The 15,002-nt window shown below is 45.3% G+C and overlaps 1 protein-coding gene across 1 annotated transcript in view; it reads left to right on the top strand.

Moving 5' to 3' along the window:
• The first annotated feature begins 1,484 nt into the window (after window positions 1-1,484).
• The window catches only part of JAKMIP1 (janus kinase and microtubule interacting protein 1), a 216,175-nt gene continuing 202,657 nt past the window's right edge, over window positions 1,485-15,002 (top strand). Inside the window, exon 1 of the mRNA XM_039911942.1 lies at window positions 1,485-1,564. The gene's annotated coding sequence lies outside the window, so the exon portion shown is untranslated. The remainder of the gene's footprint in view (window positions 1,565-15,002) is intronic.

Raw genomic sequence — 15,002 nt, 5'->3', positions numbered from 1 at the left:
GTAAGCCTGGTGTGGGCAGGGATTGTCTCTTCTGCTGAACTGTATTTTCCAAGCGCTTAGTACAGTGTTCTGCACACAGTAAGAGCTCAATAGATATGATTGAATAAATGAATGAATGAATGAATGAATGAGGCCTTCCCTGACCAAGCCCTCATTTTCTCTTCTCCCACTCCCTTCTGCATTACCCTTCTGCATAATCTTCTCTAGACTGTAAGCTTGTGTGGGCAGAGACTGTGTCTGTTTATAGTTCTATGCACAATCCTAAGTGCTTAGAGCAGTGCTTTTCATGGAGTAAGTGCTCAATAAATGCGCCCGAATGAATGAATCACCCTTGCAATTAGATTTATGCCTTTTATTCACCCCTAACTCAGCTTCACAGCACTTATATACTTATCCCTAATGTATTTATATTAATGCCTGTCTCCCCCTCTAGACTGTAAATTGCTTAGTTGCCCTAATCTCCGCTCTCCACACGGGGAACATGTCTACCGGCTCTGTGGTATTATATTGTCCCAAGAGCTTAGTACACTGTTCTGGACACAGTAAGCACTGTGTGCACTGGGGAAGCAGTATGGTATAATGGATAGAGCACGGGCCTGGGAGTCAGACGGTCCATGGGTTCTAGTCCGGCTCTGCAACTTGTCTGCTGTGTGACTTTGGGTAAGCCACTTAACTTCCTGTGCCTTAATGACCTCATCTGTAAAATGAGGATCAAGACTGTGAGCACCACTTAGGACAAGTTGATGACCTCACATCTTCCCCCGTGCTTAGAACAGGGCTCCTCCTCCCTTTCCCATCGCCCCTACTCTCTCCCTCTGCTTTCCCCCCTTCCTCACTCCACAGCACTTGTGTATGTTTGTACATATTCATTATTCTATTCATTTTATTAATGATGTGCATATATCTATAATTCTATTTATCTATTTTGATGCTACTGTTGCCTGTCTTCTTGTTTTATATTGTTATCGTTCTCCCCCTTCTAGACTGTGAGCCCGCTGTTGGGTAGGGATTGTCTCTGTGGCTGAATTGTACTTTCCAAGCACTGAGTACAGTGCTCTGCACACCATAAGTGCTCAGTAAATACAATGGAATGAATGAATGAACAGTGCTTGGCACATAGTAAATGCTCCACAAATTCCATTTAAAAAAAAAGCACTCAACAAATGCAATTGATTGATTCTGGGAACCAGTATATCAAAATCTGCCTGAGTGCCTGTCCCATGAGGTCCTGTGTACTTCTATAATCTCTCACTGGAACAATCACTCAATTTCCCAAACCACCCTATCAAAATAAAAAAAAGTCCTGCACAGTAATTCACTTTGACCTGCAAGTGCTCTACAAAAAAACAAACAAAAAAAACAACTGTGCACCTGGGCCCACAGGTGCTGTTAAATGTGAATTAGAATTCCCTCTGAATGACCTTAGCCAGTTTCACCTGTGTGCTGATGTACTTCCCTATATCTCTAAACACAGCAGCTTTTGCTTCTTTTACTAAAGCTGAAAGCTCTGCACCTCTTAAAAGGAGAGGGATTCTGAAGGTGGACACTGTGGGGATCATGTAAGGTATTTCTCTTTATTGATTTTTTTTCTATTAGCCTAGAGATATAGTATTATAAGCTGTAGACAAAGCCATTGTCTGTTAGGTAGCTTTAAAGATGTGCTCATTTTGTGATTTTTGTGTACTGTTCTTTGTGGAAATGGATGATTATGGGTGTGTCATATTTTTTTAAGTTGTGAAGAAGCCATAGTTACTCAGACAAAGGCAAGTCAAGAGCCACAAGGACATTTTTCATGGAGCTTTTTGTTCTCAGGATTTCTTAAGTTTATAATGGTGCAACATTGTGTAAAAATGTATGCTGCTCTCTATGTAGAATGTCTTGTGCTTGCAAAATACTGTCAGAGAATTTGTTTTTCACATGCTGCTTTAGTTTCAAAATAAAAAGACTATGAATAAATAGTCTGTAGAAAAAATTGCTTGAGACAAATTTTGGTTAAAAAAAAAACTCTTCTTAATTGTGATTCATTGCTAATAGATTTTTCTACCAAACAGCAATAGACAATGCTTTCTAGGAATGTATAATTCTTCTGGAAGTGATAAGTGGATGCATTTTGATTCATGTATACCAATATCAGTGAGGGATCTAAAATACAATTGAATTTAACCTTGTCTGGGGAAAATGAGACTTTATTATGATGCCTTAACAACATATTGTTCTTGAGAAAATGACCAATGCCCTGAGTTATCACTACAAAATGGTTTATGACCTCAGTGTGACTTGAGAAATCAGCACATTTTCAGAATCTAAACACTCCATTGCAAAAAGAAAAAAATCTATTTTCAAGAAGATTTTTGCATGGGAAGCTTAGTTTGTAGTCAAATGTAACAGCTTTCCCCATTTATCTAGCTATATATTCCAAAGAATATGACCCTGAACTAGGCTACCTACCCAAAGAAAAATGAAGCAGAGAGGGATTTTTGTTTTCTCTAAAATTGGTAAATTGGTAAGCACTCTGCTATATTTAGTCCTTATTTTTGCTTAATAGCCTTAATCCCTGCTTTCCACACAGACAGCTAGGGTGTGGAGAAAACATAGAACAAGGAAAAGTTGGAAAGGGAGTAGGAAGGTGGGTCCAGAAATAATGATCATTGAAGTCAGTCAATCCTATTTATTGAATGCTTTCTGCCTGTAGAGGACTGTACTAAGCTTTTGGGAGAGTACAATATAACAGACACATTTTTTGCCCTTAATGAGCTTACAGTCTAGAGGGGGAGACAGATGTGAATAGAAATAAATGACAGCTATGGACTTAAGTGGTGGGGGGCTGGCGGAGAGGATAAATAAAGGGAGCAAATCAGGGCAACACTGAAGGGAGTGGGAGAAGAGGAAAGGAGGGCTTAGTCAAGGAAGGCCTCTAGGAGAGGAATGTTTTCAAGGTCAGCCAGTGGTTTCTACTGTGTTAACTTTGTGCTTGGAAAAAGTCCTTTTAGAGTTAGAAAACATGATATCTGCCCTCCGGATGCTTCAATCTTGCAGAGACCCCAAAATAAATTGCAGGCAAGAGAAATAACGGAGCGTAAAGATATGTAAATAAGGGGTGGGTTGAATTTTTTAAGTGAAAGGTGAGGGAGTGGGGAAGAGGGAATTTTTTACTAGGGCTTTGAATGAGGGGAAAGCTGTGGTCAGACAAAAAAAAGGTTGGCTGTAGGAAAAAGGAGTGAGGGACAGAGAGTAGGTTGGTGTTTGAAGTCTGTGGGCTGGGGAGAGGAGCAAAGGAGAGAAGCAGCATGGCCTAATGGAAAGAGCAAGTGCCTGGGCATGAGAGGCACCTGGGTCCTGCAGTTGCTCAGTGGAAAGAGCACAGGTTTGGGAGTTGAAGAACATGGGTTCTCACTCTCAAACTTCTCACTCTAGGCTTCAAGGCTGTCCATCACTTTGCCCCTTCCTACCTCTCCTCTCTTCTCTCTTTCCACTGCCCACCCCGCATGCTCCGCTCCTCTGCCGCCCACCTCCTGACCGTCCCCCGTTCTCGCCTATCCCGCCGTCGACCCCCGGGCCACGTCCTCCCGCTGTCCTGGAACGCGCTCTCTCCTCACTTCTGCCAAACTCATTCTCTTCCCCTCTTCAAAAACCTACTTACAGCTCACCTCCTCCAAGAGGCCTTCCCACACTGAGCTCCCCTTCTCCCTCTACTCCCTCTAGTGCCCCCCTTCACCTCTCCACAGCTAAACCCTCTCTTCCCCCCATTTCCCTCTGCTCCTCCCCCTCTCCCTTCCCATCCCCTCAGCACTGTACTCATCCATTCAACTGTATATATTTTCATTACCCTATTTATTCTGTTAATGAGATGTACATCACCTTGATTCTATTTATTGCTATTGTTCTTGTCTGTCCGTCTCCCCCGATTAGACTGTAAGCCCAAGCGCTTAGTACAGTGCTCTGCACATAGCGCTCAATAAATACTAATGAATGAATGGGTTCTAATCCCAAATCTTCCATTTGTCTGCTGGGTGACCAAGTCACTTAACTTCTCTGTGCCTCAGTTATCTCAGCTATAAAATGGGGATTAAGAATGTGAGCTCCACGTCGGACTACCTGATTATCTACCCCAGTGCTTAAAACAGTGTTCGGCACATAGTAAGGGCTTAAATTACCATAATTATTATTCTAATCCTGCCTCTGCCACTTGTCTGCTCTGCAACCTTGGCCAAGTCACTGAACTTCCCTGTGCTTCAGTTCCCTCATCTGTAACATGGGGATTAAGATTGGGAGTCATAGGTAGGACAGAGATTGGGTCCAACCTGATCGTCTTTCTGCTCCAGCACTTAGTACAATGTCTGGCACATAGTGTGTAATAAATATCACTTTAAGAAAAAAATAGGGGGTGGGGAGAACTGATTGAGTGCCTTAAAGACAATGGGAAGACTTAGTTGATCTGATGTTCATTCATTCATTCAATAGTATTTATTGAGCGCTTACTATGTGCAGAGCACTGTACTAAGCGCTTGGGATGAACAAGTCGGCAACAGATAGAGACAGTCCCTGCCGTTTGACGGGCTTACAGTCTAATCGGGGGAGACGGACAGACAAGAACAATGGCACTAAACAGCGTCAAGGGGAAGAACATCTCGTAAAAACAATGGCACATGGATGTGGAGATGAATGAACAATCTCTAGGGTATATAGTGCAAAACAAATATTTTTTTAAAAAAATAGGGGTTAGGGAGAGCTGATTGAGTGCCTTAAAGTCAATTGGGAGGAGTTTCTGTTTGTGGAGATGGATGGGAAATCACTAGAGAGATGGAGAGAGCTCCACGAAGGATGTTTTTGGTGGTCTGAGAGAAGGGCAAATGGTTATGGGTTGTCACTTTGGAGAAATAAACTGGTACAGTAGTTATTTCACCTCAGGAACAGCTTCAGTTCTGACTTCAACCCCCGACACTGCTCTTGTCCCCTTCCTAGGAAGGGCTTTTGAGGAAAGAGCTCTTCATCACCTAAGTGGGGGTGGGGGGCAGGGGGGGAATCCATAGCCAATTGTTTAATGATATTTCCACCGCTTCTGTTGGATTTTGATATTTACCTTTGGTTCCTCAGGGTCTTGTTCTTTGACATCCTGCTGGGTTTCAAGTCTGTTAGATTGCACTGAGGGAGATGGTAGATTCTGAAGATGGCTTGGAAATGCTGAACTTTGTGCAGATAGATCTCTACTCCTTCCTCAAGAGGAAGGAAGACAATCAGGAAATTCCTGATAAATCTTTCCATGTAAACTGTTTTATTTGGACTAAAAATAATGTAACCAAGTTGAGTTGTCTCCTTCTGCATCACTTGTCACTCCCATCAGATAGAAACTCCTTACCACTGACTTTTTAAAGCATTCAATCACCTTACTGCTCTGATTTTCCTACTACAATCCAGCCCTCGCACTTTACTTCTCTATTGCCAACATGCTCCTCCATCTCACCGCCAACCCCTTGCCCACTTCCTCCCTCTGGCCCAAAACTCCCTCCCCTTTCCTATCCAACAGTCCACTGCTTGCCCTCCCTTCAAAGCCTTTTAAAAGCACATCTCCAAGAACCTTCCCCAACTAAGCCCTCACTTCTTCTCCCACTCCCATCCGTTTTGCCCTCACACTTAGACTTACTCCCTTCATTCACCCCTCCCTCCTCTTAAGTAGAGGAGCAGCACTGCCTAATGGATAGAGCCCAGGCCTGCGACTCAGAAGGTCATGAGTTCTAATCCCAGCTCCACCTGTCTGCTGCGTGACCTTGCATAAGTCACTTAACTTCTCTGTGCCTCAGTTCCCTCATCTGCAAAATAGAGATTGAGACTGTGAGCCCCATGTGGGACAGGGACTGTGTCCAACCCCAGTGCTTAATACAGTGCCTGGCACATGGTAAGTGCTTAACAAATACCATTATTATTACCTATCCATAATTTATTTACATTTATGCTGTCTCCTCCTCTAGACTATAAGCTCCTTGGGAGCAGGGAACATGTTTACCACTCTGTTGTACTCTCCCAAGTACTCACTACACTACTCAGCACATAGTAAATGCTCAACAAATACTACTGATTTGGCTTTTACTATTCTTTCCTGATGTCACTAGGGAAATCGGAATGCCTGCATTGCTGAAGCCCTGCTCATTCTGTGATTATCTCCCCCTCTAGACTGTGAGCTTATTATGGGCAGGGAAAGTGTCTGTTATAGTGTACTTTCCCAAGTGCTTAGTACAGGGCTCTGCATGCAGTAAGTGCTCAAATATGGATAGCACAACACGAGTGTTTTTACCTTCTGGCTAAAACTGCCTCCTTTTATTTCCTCTTGAACCTTTTGAAGTCTTTTAATGGAGAGGGTAAGAGCCCACTGCAATAGGTGCCTTGTCTGTTGGGTAGTTGTCAAAGGAGTAAACAGGCTCAGAAGTGAAGTGACTTACCGAAGGCCACCCAGCAGTTCACAGGCAGAGCTGGGATAATGATGGCGTTTGTTAAGCGCTCACTATGTGCAAAGAACTGTCCTAAGCACTGGGGAGGTTACAAGGTGATCAGGTTGTCCCACGTAGGGCTCACAATCTTAATCCCCATTCTACAGATGAGGTAACTGAAGCACAGAGAAGTGTATGGGAAGCAGCGTGGCTCAGTGGAAAAGAGCCTGGGCTTCGGAGTCAGAGGTCATGAGTTCGACTCCCGGCTCTGCCGCTTGTCAGCTGTGTGACTGTGGGCAAGTCACTTAACTTCTCTGTGCCTCAGTTCCCTCATCTGTAAAATGGGGATTAACTGTGAGCCTCACGTGGGACAACCTGATTACCCTGTATCTCCCCCAGCGCTTAGAACAGTGCTCAGCACATAGTAAGCGCTTAACAAATACCAACATTCTTAGTGACTTGCCCACATCTGACTTTATATTCCTTCCTCCAATCTTTACTCCCCGTTGATCTTCATCCAATCTGGCTGCTCTCATTAGGTATTGGGTTTAAAGGATGAACAGATAAGGCGATAAGATACATCCTTTTCTTTCCCCCTTACTAACGGGAAACAAATCTGTTTCTCCATATTCTGTTCTTATGGTAGCCTCCCGTTCGTCATACTTAGAACCCAGGTCTCCTGACTCCCCAGTCCCATGCTCTTTCTACTATTATGCTGCTCCCCTGAGAACTGTATGAGAAGCAGCATAAATTAATGGATAGAGCACAGGCCTGGAAGTCAGGATGCGGGTTCTAATCCTGGGTCTGCCACATCTGCTGCAGGACCTTGTGCAAGTCACTTTACTTCTCTGGGCCTCATTTCCCTCACCTTTAAAAGGGAGATTAAGAGTGTGAGTCCTATGTGGGACAGAGACTGTGACCAACCTGACTAATATCTACCCCAATGCTTAGAACAATGCTTGGCACTTTAAGTGCTTAAGTACCATAATAATAACTGTATGCACCAAGTTCTCTTACAAAGGAGACATGAGCTTTGTGACCTGTTTACATGTTTCTTCCAACCCCAGAATATGCTGTAATGAAACAGACACGGGTAATAACAGTGTTCCCTAACTCTCCCGTGGGTAACCATATTACATAGTCACTTCCTGTGTGCAGAGCACTGTTCTAAGCATTTGGGAGAGTATAATAGAACAATGAACAGCCACTTTCCCTGCCCACAGCGAGATGACAGTCTACGATCTCTAGCAGTGCTGGGCATCAACTCCTTGTGGGCAGGAGTTGGGTCACTTCTTCAGCCTGGGTTTCTCAGTCACTTAGTACAGTGCATTACACCTGGTGGGTGCTCAATAAATGCTATTGCCAACTCTATTATTTAGTTTTACAAATATGTCTGGCCTTCTGAAGAGCAATAGAGAGTGAGGATCTGTATATCACTTAAGATAGCAGGGAATGTGGCCACTGCACTTCTGGTTGTGGGCAGAGAATGTGTCTACCTTGTGTTGTACTCTCCTAAATGCTTAGTACAGTGCTCTGCACAGAGTAAGCGCTCTGTAAATATGATTGACCGTATGGGTGGTCACTGATCATTCAATAGTATTTATTGAGTGCTATGTGCACAGCACTGTACTAAGCGCTTAGAATGTACAATTCAGCAACAGATAGACAATCCCTGCCCATCGACGGGCTTACGGTCAGTTTCCGGCATATCTGGGCCTGAAGGTGGCCATGCTGAGAACCACTCCTTTTTTATGGTATTTAAGCACTTACAGTGTGCCAGACACTGTTTTTTAAGCACTGGGGTAATTACACACAAATCAAAGGTTCTTAAGGTTTTGGTTTTTTATGGCTTTTTAAAATCTTACTGGCAGGTACTGTTCTAAGCTCTAAAATACAAGAGAATCAGACGCAGTCCCAGTCCCACCTGGAGCTCACACTCTTAATCCCCATTTGCCAGATGAGGTAATGGAGGCCCAGAAAAGTGAAGGGACTTGCCCAAGGTCACACAGCAGACAAGTGGCAGAGCCAGAATTAGAACCCAGTTCCTTTTGCCTCCCTAAGCTCACCAGAAGCCAGCGGGTGAGATAGATGCCTCCTTTGGTTAGCTCTCCTCTCTCCTCCCAAGGGGATGGTGTTGGAAACGGGCACTTTCAGGCAGTATGTGATAAGAGTGGGTTGTCACAAAGCAACAACTTTTCAGCCCATGGCTTCGGGCAGCCCAGGAGGGAAAGGCAAGAGCTGTACAGCAGGAGTTCTGAAGCAGAGAGATGCTCTAGATTTGAAAAGACTTCCTTTGCTTTTGGAGAAGCAGCATGGCTCAGAGGAAAGAGCCTGGGCCTGGGAGTCAGAGGATCTGGGTTCTAATGCTGGCTCTGCCACTTATCTGCTGGGGGATGTTGGCAAATCACTTCACTTCTCTGAGCCTGAGTTCTCTCATCTGCAAGAAGGGGATTCAATACCTGTTCAATCATATTTGAGTGCTTACTGTGTGCAAAACACTGAACCAAGTGTTTGGGAAAGTACAATAAAACAACAGACACATTCCTGCCCACAACGAGCTCACGGTCTAGGGCTGTTCTCTCTCTCCTTTAGACCGTGACCTCTGTGAGTGACCTGATTATCTTGAATCTCCCCCATCACTTAGTACAGTACTTGTCACATTGAAAGTGCCACAATTATCTTCATTCTGTCCAAAATGCTCCTTCTCACTTTCCCCCAAGAGTGTAGACAACACCACAGTCTTCCAGCCCATAACCCGGACATTCTTTAACTTCTCTCCTTCAGTCGGCATGTTCAGTCCTTTATGTTGATTCTCTTATCATTATTTTGAAAATCCACCCCTTCTTCACTAACTAAACCACTACCATGCTGGCAGAAGCACTTGTCTTGGCTCCATCAGCCTTCTCACTGACCTGCCTGCCTCTTGTCTCTTCCCCCTCCACTCCTTACTCGACTCTGCTGCCCGGATCATTTTTTCAAGGAAACTGTTCATTCCGCATCTCCCCACACCTCCAGTCTCCAACAGTGGCCTATCTGTTTCTCCATCAAGAAAAAATGTCTGACTTCCAGCTTTAAGAACCTGACTCAGCTCTCTCTTTCTCATCCCTTTCACATCCTCGCTCCTCTCCCACCACCACCGGTCCACACACTTTTGTCCTCTAATTCCAACTCTCTCTACCTTGATCTCACCTTTCTCCAAGTCAACCACACCTCTCCCCATCTTCAAAGACCAACTAAAACTATCTCTTTCAGGAAGCCTTCCCTGACTAATCTTTCCTCTCTGGACCCTATTTCCCCCAACTACTATGTCATATAAGTACAGATCAATCATCCAATCAAAGCAGATGGACACCCACCACCTTTTCATCTCCACAGAATAATAAAAATAATGATGCTGGTATTTAAGTGCTTACTATGTTTCAGGGACTGTACAGAACTTATGTACCTATCTTTATAGTTACTTCCCCCTATTTGTAGCTTAATGGCTGTCTCCCCTGCTACACTGTTAGCTCCATGAGAGCAGTATTCAATCAACTAAGCGTGTTGGAGCACTTACTGTGTGCGGAACACTGTACTAAATGCTTGGGAGAGTATATCAGAGTTATTAGTATTATTATTATGGTATTTAAGCACTGTTCTCAGCTCTGGGGTAGACACAAGGTAATCAGGCTGTCCCATGTGGATCTCACAGCCTTAATCCCCATTTTGCAGATGAGGTAACTGGGGCATAGAGAAGTTAAGTGACTTCCCCAAGGTCACATAGCGGACAAGTGGCAAAAATGGGATTAGAAACCACGTCCTCTGACTCTCAAGCCTGGGCTCTTTCCACTAAGACAAGAGAGTTGGTAGACACATTTCCTGCCAACACGAGCTTACAGTCAAGAGGGGGAAATGGATACTAATATAAAAACAAAATTATAGATATCTGTACACGTGCTGTGTGGTTGAGGGAGAGGTGAATAAAGGGAGCAAATCCAAGTGTAAGGGTGACACAGGAGGGAGTGGGAGAAGAAGAAATGAGATATTAGTCAGGGAAGGCCTCTTGCCTATCACCTCTATTATACACTTCCAAGTTCTTAGTTCAGATCCTGCCTCCAGTAGGTGCTCAATAAGTACTATCGCTTGATTCCCTTGTTGGAGAATGCTGGTGTTTAAGTACTCATTAAATGCCAGACACTGAATTAAGAGCTGGGGTTGATACAAGTAGCGTTGGATGCAGTCTCTGTCCCACATGGGGTTCACAATCTCAATCCCCATTTTACAAATGAGAGAACTGAGGTATAGAGAAGTAAAGTGACTTGCCCAAGGTCATACAGCAGACAAGTAGTGGAGTCAGGATTAGAATCCATGACCTTTAAAAACCCTAAACTTTTTAGAATTAAAATCCTGGTTCTTTTTGGTTGAGAGGCAAGAAACAATGCAGGGTAGAACCAGACTTCCTTTCGAACCAGAGGTGGGCATTTAAACTGCACAGCGGTCGGTGTAATGAATTTACACTATGGCATTCGGGTGTATTGGCTGCTGTCTGCTGTACTGAGCGCCACCCAGACAGCCAAGGGTGGAGTTGTTTAACCCCTGCGCTCATCCTGAGTACCCCGGGAGTCCATGAACAATGAAATGGAAGTCATCTGAAATAGGAGAGAGGTTCTGTAATTGATGCTCAATGGAGGTGGACAAGCTTCCCCTTCCAGGGGACGATGTCTAGAATTACAGAAAAGTTGGGAAATGATAGGACAAATGTGATTTAAAACTAGCACCCTACAAGGCCAAGAGGAGGGGTTTGAAACGTAGGGGGAACAGAAACACTCAACCAGTCGGGTGGCACACCAGGGTGCTTTTCCTGCCTCAAAACAGCCTTGGTTTCACTTCTGCTTTGTACTCTCCCAAGTGCTTAGTACAATGCTCTGCACATAGTAAGGCCTTAAGTACTATTGATGATGCTGCAGAAGACATGAACTTGGGAGAGAAGGGCTGCCTGATGTGGTGATCTTGTAAGGTCCTCTTGGGTAGGCAACATGTCTACCAACTCTTTATTATTATTTATTATCATTATTATGCTATTTGTTAAGCACTTAGTATGTGCCAAGCACTGTACTAAGCACTGGTGTGGGGGGACGGGGGAAATAAATTGGGTTGGACACAGTCCTTGTTCCACATGGGGCTCACAGTCTCAATCCCCATTTTACAGATGAGGTAACTGAGGTCCAGAGAAGTGAAGTGACTTGCCCAAGGTCACACAGCAGACAAGTGGCAGAACTGGGATTAGAACCCATGACCTTCTGACTCCTAGGCTCGGGGTCTGTCCACGCTGTGCTTAGTCTCGTGCTCTGTCCGCAGTGGGTGGTCAATAAATCCCATAGATTGTAATTGGCTCAGGGCCTAGCACAGTACTTGACACCTGTCTGATCTGTTTACATGTATCTCCTGTAGCGTTTGCCATCGAGTAAGCACTCCAAAACCACTATTATTGGGAGCAGTTAATATTCAATAGTATTTATTGAGCGCTTAGTGTGCGCAGAGCACTGTACTAAAACAATATCTTATCGTCATTATCGTTATTACTTTCAGAAGGGCTGTGACTTGAGTGAAATAGGGAGGTCTCCTGCAGCCCCTGCACCGGAGCTGGACAGCAACCTTCCTCTTCCTCCCCCTGGACCACCGAGGCAGCTCCAGGCCCCTGAGCCCACCTGCAAGAGGCTGGCCACCAGAGTGGCAACTAGCCCTGGCCGGCAGGCTAGCCACAGCCCCGCCGCATGGCTAGTGCCTTGGCCCGGAGCCACTAGCTCTACAGCCCAGTGAAGTATGAACTGGAGGTGGAGAGAGACAGGAGGCTGGGAGATCAACAAGGTGGCTATAATAATGATAATGCTGGTATTTGTTAGGCGCTTACTATGTGCAGAACACTCTTCTAAGCGCTGGGGTAGATTCAGGGTAATCAGGTTGTCCCACGTGAAGCTCACAGTTAATCCCCATTTTACAGATGAGGTAAACGAGGCACAGAGCAGTTAAGTGACTCGCCCACTGTCACACAGCTCACAAGTGGCATAGCCGGGAGTCGAACCCATGATCTCTGACTCTGAAGCCCAGGCTCTTTCCACTGAGCCACGCTGCTTCCCTAATACAGTAATCAAGGCGGGATAGGAAAAGTGATTGGATTAATTCCCTTAATTGTATTTATTAAGAACTTACTATATGCAGAGCAGTGTACTAGGCATTTGAAAGGACATCGGGTATAGACAAGTTGCTCATGGAGTATGGAGAGGAATGGTAGGAGGGAAATGGGGTGATAACTGGACGGAGCCGGGGAGTGAAGGGAGGGTTTCTTTAGGATAGAGGAGACATGGGCATGATTGAAAGCAGTGGGGAAGAAGCCACTGGAGATCAAACGGTTGAAGATGGCAGTTGGGGAGGGAAAAAGGAAGGGGGTGAGTGTTTTTTATATTATTATTATTTATAGAGGAATAGGGTTGGATGTGCAGATGGGGGCGGGGGTGGATTTTGAGAAAAGGCAGGAAATCTCCTCTAAGAGAAAGGTGCTGTGAAAGATGGGAGAGTTGAAGAAGGGACAGGACCGGGGAGGGGCAGGGGAGATTTTAGGGAGATTATGCTTGACTGTATCTGTTTTCTTGAGGGGGCTGGGAAAGATGAATGGGAGGGTCGGGAGGCGGCCAGAGGACTCGGACAATCATGTCAAACTGAGCATGCCCTGTGTGCAGAGCACTGTGCTAAGAACTTGGGAGAGTACAATATAACAATACACAGACACATTCCCTGCCCCCTACAAGCTTACAGTCTAGAGGGGGAGAGAGGCATTAATAGAAATAAATAAATTGCAGTTATAGACTTAAGTATTATGGGGTTGGGGGGGGGGGTGAATAAAGGGAGCAAGTCATTCATTCGCTTGTATTTATTGAGCACTTACTGTGTGCAGAGCACTGTACTAAGTGCTTGGAAAGTACAATTTGGTAACAGAGACAATCCCTATCCAACAACGGGCTCAGCCTAGAAAGGGGAGACAGACAATAAAATAAAGCAAAACAAGTAGACAGGCGTCAAGTCAGGGCAAGGCAAAAGGGAGTGGGAGAACAGAAAAGGAGAGCTGAATCAGGGAAGGCCTCTTGGAGGAGAGGGGCCTTCTAAAAAGCTTTGAAATGTGGGAAGAGAAATCGTCTGTCAGCTATGAAGAGGGAGGGCATTTCAGAGCAGAGAAAGGGATGTGGGCAAGTGATGTGTAGTACAGTGCTCTGCGCATAGGAAGTGCTCAGATGCCATTAACTGATTGCTGTTACTATTTCCTGAATGACTTAGGGCTATCAGCACTTTAAAAATAATATTTATGCTGCAAATATTTGTCGAAGGAGGGGCAGCATTTGTGGGCATACACACTCGTAGGTGAACCTCCCATCGGTGGTGTCATCTTTCAATACAAAGGATGGCAACAAATTAGGAGTGTTGCCTAGTGGAAAGAACACGGGCCTGGGAGTTAGAGGACCTGGTTTCTGGTCCCGGCTCCTCCACTTGCCTGCTGTGTGGCCTTGGGCAAGTCACTTCTCTGTACCTCAGGGACCTCATCTGTAAAATGGGGATTGGGTATCTGTTCTCCTTCCTACTGCAACTATGAGCACCGTGTGGGAAAGGAACTGGTCTGACCTGTTGATCCCATGTCTTCCCCGGTGCTTAGAACAGTGCTTGACATATAGTAAGTAACCAATAACATTATTTTCAAGGAAAAAGAAATTCAAATAGGGGAGGGGCAAGGGGGAGGGAGTATGCTACATCCTCTTGTGTTGTCAGTGGCCACCACGTATCCTACTCTGTCAAGGTGCTCCTGGATGTGAAAGCGGTGGGAATGTCATTCCAAGTGACCCTCAAAGAGCTGGGGACCCCAAAATCTACTCAACTCCTCACATGCCCTGTTGACCACATGCTGTCACCATCTCTATCTCTGTCTGCCTCTGCCTGTCTCTATCTCTTCTCTCTGTCTCACTGTTCATCTCTATGCCCCTCCATCTCTTGCCTCTTTATATATATCTCTCCATGTCTCTCTGTGCTCTCCATGTCTCTCTGTCTTTGCCTTTCCATCTCTCTATCTCTCCATGTCTCTCTGTCTTTGCCTTTCCATCTCTCTATCTCTCCATGTCTCTCTGTCTCTCTCCATCTCTCTCTGCCTCTCAGTCTTTCTCTCTGTGCCTGTCTCTGTCCCCTGTACTCACAGGCACTGTTTTACGTTTCCTGTTAGCCCAGGGAAATGGTCTGTGGGGTTTTGGGGGGTGGGGAGGGGGCCCTTGGCTGTCTTCAATACCTTTTTCCCTCTAATGGCGGCCTTGCCTGGGAGCTGCAATTTTAAAGGTCGGTGAGTGGGTGGGTGGGTTTTGGTGCAGATTCTCAGTCACTCTGGCCCTGGAGCAAGAAAGGATGGGAGAACAAAAAACTATTAATTGAGCGCTCGCTATGTGCAAGGTAGTGGACTAAGTGCTTGGGAGAGAAGAGTACAACAGAATTAGCAGATGTGTTCCCTGCTCACTGCGAGTTTACATTCTCTATGCACTGCTCTACTGAGAGCTCACCTCCTCCAGGAGG

This window comes from Ornithorhynchus anatinus, chromosome 4, assembly GCF_004115215.2.
Source record: "Ornithorhynchus anatinus isolate Pmale09 chromosome 4, mOrnAna1.pri.v4, whole genome shotgun sequence".
NCBI classification, from domain to species: Eukaryota; Metazoa; Chordata; class Mammalia; order Monotremata; family Ornithorhynchidae; genus Ornithorhynchus; species Ornithorhynchus anatinus.
This window is presented reverse-complemented; position numbering and strand designations above follow the sequence as displayed.